This window comes from Gadus macrocephalus, chromosome 6 (genome assembly GCF_031168955.1).
Source record: "Gadus macrocephalus chromosome 6, ASM3116895v1".
In the NCBI taxonomy this organism is placed as follows: Eukaryota; Metazoa; Chordata; class Actinopteri; order Gadiformes; family Gadidae; genus Gadus; species Gadus macrocephalus.
In genome coordinates this window covers 24,407,473-24,412,472 of record NC_082387.1, presented here as the reverse complement: position 1 = coordinate 24,412,472, position 5,000 = coordinate 24,407,473, and the positions used below count along the sequence as shown (strand labels likewise).

The window sequence follows — 5,000 nt, the reverse complement described above, 5'->3', positions numbered from 1 at the left end:
AGGTTCTGCGATAACGTAGCGGGAATGTAGTAAAAGGTTGATTTGACTTCCCCAGCTGGCTGTTAAGGAAACCTCCACCACCATCCCTGTCTTCAGGGAGGGCCCCACCTGAAGACAGAGATGCCGGCCCTGCCTGGATCTAGCTGAGGTCTTTAATGAGTGCTTCTTCACCACGAGAGCTTTAGGACTTGACGGAACATGAAGCAGTTTCTCCTCACACGCCCCCTGTTCTGATTCATGCCCTCGAGTTAACGGGTAGTGATTTAGAAGACTACACTTTCATCTGAAAACACTTACAAGTCAGACTGAGAAAAAGCAAAGCACACAAGCAATATTGGAGTAGCTACGAAAATAAGGGTTCTACTGCGATACCTAACGTCAGAAAAAAACTTGAATTGAAAATGTTGTAGTGATTCTTCCAAGGATGAAGAGGAATGGAAGCATGTTTGGGACAGATGTTCATGATAATTATAGTGATAATGGGAATAATTGTACTGCCTTACACTCAGCTGGTGAACTCCTGACCACTAACATCCGGCAAATGTCAACCTAACTGTCTTTCTTCTTCTCTGCCATATAATATGTGGTCCTTAATAGCCCTCCTTCTGTGCTTTTCTATGTCGTTCACTGTAGGTTTTAGCGTTTGCTGCTGCGGTCTTGGCCGGGTCTTTCTTGTACAATAGTTGTACAATAGAAGAACAGGATTCAATAAAGGCTCAACATAAAATAGATCGTCTATTTCGTGTATACAAAAGTTTGAGGCGAAGCCTGTCGTGATGAAACGATGGGCGCTAACTCTGGGATTAGTCTCATTGGAGGGGGATCACTCGTTTGTTTCTGAACGCTCAGTAAAGCGTGAAAGTTGTGTGTGTCCGAGTGTGTGTGTCTAAGTGTATGAGTATTTAAAAATGTCTGTATCTATGTGTGTGCATGTGTGTGCGTGCACACTTGTGTGTGTCTGTATGTGTGCGTATGTGTGCGTGTGATTGTGTGTGTATGTGAGTGAGTCTGAAAGTATGTGTGCGTGTGCGTGTGTCTATGAGTGTGTATCTGAAAGTGTGTGTGTGTGTGTGTGTGTGTGTGTGTGTGTGTGTGTGTGTGTGTGTGTGTGTTTGTGAGTGAGTGAGTGAGTTTGAAAGTATGTGTGCGTGTGCGTGTGTCTGTGTGTGTGTATCTGAAAGTGTGTGTGTCTGTGTGTCTGTGTGTGTGTGTGTGTGTGTGTGTGTATGTGTGGTTGTGTGTGTTTGTGAGTGAGTTTGAAAGTATGTGTGCGTGAGTGTCCGCCCACACAGGTCCACACTCTTACCCGAGTGTGTGTGTTCAAATAATCTCAGGGTCTCTGGGCTCTGCTTTGCTGGCTAGTGGTAGCATGTAGCCCCACGCGACCCCGGCTAACAGTTTACTGGGCTAGTTCTGTCCTGTCCATATTAGACACACAAACAGACACACCACGCACGCACGCACGCACGCACGCACGCACGCACGCACTGGTTAAATCAAGCAGTGCCTGCCCCAGGCTCAGCCTCTAGGTTCTGTCCTGGTGTTCAGCTCCTGGTGTTTCGGTCCTGGTATTCCGGTCCTGGTGTTCCGGTCCTGGTGTTCCGGTCCTGGTTGTTCCGGTCCTGGTGATCCGGTCCTGGTGTTCCGGTCCTGGTGATCTGGTCCTGGTGTTCCGGTCCTGGTGTTCCGGTCCTGGTGTTCCGGTCCTGGTGTTCCGGTCCTGGTTGTTCCGGTCCTGGTGATCCGGTCCTGGTGTGCCGGTCCTGGTGTTCAGTACTGCTGTTTGACCCTGTTGTTCCGGTCCTGGTTGTTCCGGTCCTGGTGTCCGGTCCTGGTTGTTCCGGTCCTGGTGTTCAGTACTGCTGTTTGGTCCTGGTGTTCCGGTCCTGTTGTTCCGGTCCTGTTGTTCCGGTCCTGGTTGTTCCGGTCCTGGTGTTCGGTCCTGGTGATCCGGTCCTCGTGTACCAGGGCCGTGTGATCCAGTCCAGTGTTTGGCAACCTCTGTTGCCTGTTCAATGGTTTCCTCCTCATCCTTTCTGTCAGTTGGAGAACAGCCAGGGGAGATGGTTGCTCCTGCTCTCTCTCACCAATCATCTTAACGAGGGTTAGAGGAGAATTCGGTGGAACAACCAAGATCAGGGTTCATACCAAGGACACACAAACAGACAATCAATACAATGACATCGTATCAGTACAATACATATATAGATATCGATGGTTTTAATATTCACTAGGTTAAACCAACCCAGAGAGAACCAAACTCCAACATGCCTTGGTTTCCATGAAGTAAATATATTGAGAATGTGGTATTCATTTAGGATGGTATCAGAAAGAATTACGTCATGGTGGATTTCCATGGTTTTCCTGTGGACACACAGAGCAAAGGGCTATTGGGCGGCAGCCACGGTCTGAGCAGCCAATCGATGAAGGGGACTCCACCCAAACATCCCTCCGTTTGAATCCATCCCAATCAGAATCCATCGGGGGACTCGGTCCCAGGCCTCGTCAGGGTCCAGCGTCCGCGCGGAGCGGGATGGTTGACGAGTGACGTGTGTGCTCCTCCCGTCCCTCCGCAGGGTCCAGCGCCATAACCGTCATCACCCCCCCCACACACACACACACACACACACACACACACACACACACACACACACACACACACACACACAACCCCCCCTAAGTCAAGAACCAACACAAACCCGATGACCCAGAGAACGTTGCGTGTTCAATATCCATTTCTCAACCAACAGCGATCTAATTCCTTTTAGTATTATCCTATTAGTTCATCCTTCTCTCGGTTTTTCCTCCTGGGAAGACCGTGGGCGAGGGCAACAGAGAAGAATCGTCTGTCCGAGCCAATCGTATGGCTTTAATAGCGTTGTGGCCCCGGAGATTGCAAGCCAATGCAAGCTAACTCTGCCCCAAAACATGGATCCCGAAACCTCGCGAGCACAAGTGGGACAGTGAAACGCTCTGTACACGGCTGCACAGGTTCACACGCATCCAACAAACACATCTTAAACACAGGGTTTAACACAGGACTTAGATGCACCCCGGGACATAGATCCTCTAGAGGAGGGTCTCACATCCACTGCACATGATCAGACACATCCATCCATACACATTGACACACCCTACACATGGCATGACCAAGCTTGACCCCCCAGTGGCTCATGTTGAGCAAAATAATATTTCAGCGCAACAAAATGTCTTCATACTTGTTCTAATGATACTCCGAGTTGTGTACAATTATCATTTTGTATTTTTCCAATCCTTTGTAATGGGAAAATTACTTCACCAGCACTTGGTTAGATAAGTATGTAAACAGTGATAAACACAGGGAAACAAAGTATTTTAATTAACCAAATGAATGACACAACATACAGAATATGACTCAAAACGGAGATAAACAACATTTAATCATGTTATAGAAGCCTGTGACTGCTAATCTTGTTCCCGACTGTTAACGATTAACAGTTTCTCTCACCAGAGAGAAAATGACATGTTTACTGCGTTCTGTGAAGATACTGTTCCCCAAATACCCCGGAACGTATGATTACGTCTCACTGTGTATTTCGGTAGTGAAATAATAATGTCCTACCATGGTTACTTCTGATTACAGCCCCAGTTTCAATCCAGGATAGACAATAAACACACACACACACACACACACACACACACACACACACACACACACACACACACACACACACACACACACACACACACACACACACACACACACACACACACACAACATATCCTTGTAGGAAGTCAGAGGAAGTCGGGAGTAAGGGTAGAAAAACACGTATTGCAGTTATTATGCTATCTTTAGTAAAACATGGAGTACTGTTTTTTGAACCTTCATTTATTCCTTGTTATTAAGATTGGTGCTTGCGAACACAGATCTTATATGTAGATACGATCTACTATAATGCACACAGTTATACTTAGCATCGCAGAACTAATTATGGTTAGTTCAGTACTAGTTTAGTCCAGAAGTTGATTCATGTTTTAACATTAGTGTATTAATAGTTTAGTACTTAGTCCTGGTTTATTACTTGTTTATTACTGGTTTATAGTCATTGTTTGTTACTTGTTTAGTAATAGTTTAGTCCTGGTTAAGAACTCGTTTATTACTCGTTTATAGTCATTGTTTGATACATGTTTAGTAATAGTTTATTCCTGGTTTAGTGCTTGTTTAGTACTAGTTTAGTACAAGGTGCAGCTTGGAGCTTGGTGTTTTTGTGTTTGTTGTCAGGATGGAAAGTGCTGCTCACTACTGAGCTAACTCGGTTGGCCAGGAGTGCCTGGTTTCCCTGGCAACGGAAGAGTGGAGGAAGGAGAAGGAGAGGAGAGAGGGAGAGAGGAGATGGTAGGGGAGAGTTGGGGAGGAGACGAGGAAGGGAGGCTCACTATTCCCCCCCCCCCCCCCCCCCCCCGATCAATCCCCGCCCCCTTTTTACGCTGTTCCTTTTTTCCATCTGAGAGGAGAGAAAGAGAGAGAGCGAGACAGAGGGACTGAGAGAGGGGAACAGAGAGAGGGATCGAGACGAAGAGAGAGGGAGGGAATTAGGGGGAGAGAGAGAGAGAGAGAGACTCTGTGACTCAGTTTCCAACTCTGAGGGGAGGTAACAACCTCCCTCGCACACACTCTCTCCCGCAGTCAAACACACTCCTCGCGCCCTCTCGCATACACACACACTCTCCCTGCACTCACACCAAACTCCTCCTCCTCCTCTCTCTCACACACACAGTCTCTGTGTAGCTTTCCAACTTGTAGGTTGCAGGACTTTCGGGCTGTAGGGTTGTGGGTCTTGGATCAGCCGGCCTGGTTTCCCCCGGTTTGCAGGGAGAGACCAAAGTCGTCTCTTTGGACTTCATGACCTCACTACCTGGTGAGTTGCATGTTTGTTAGTGCATGGATTGCCGACATTGTGTGTGTGTGTGTGTGTGTGTGTGTGTGTGTGTGTGTGTGTGTGTGTGTGTGTGTGTGTGTG

At 47.4% G+C, this 5,000-nt stretch overlaps 1 protein-coding gene across 2 annotated transcripts in view; it reads left to right on the top strand.

Annotated features, from left to right (window-relative positions):
* Positions 1 to 4,598: 4,598 nt before the first annotated feature.
* eva1ba (eva-1 homolog Ba (C. elegans)) overlaps positions 4,599 to 5,000 on the top strand; it is a 12,596-nt gene continuing 12,194 nt past the window's right edge. Inside the window, exon 1 of one of the 2 annotated variants that reach the window (XM_060053319.1) lies at positions 4,599 to 4,898. The gene's annotated coding sequence lies outside the window, so the exon portion shown is untranslated. The remainder of the gene's footprint in view (positions 4,899 to 5,000) is intronic. The other variant, XM_060053318.1, reaches the window with a different exon arrangement.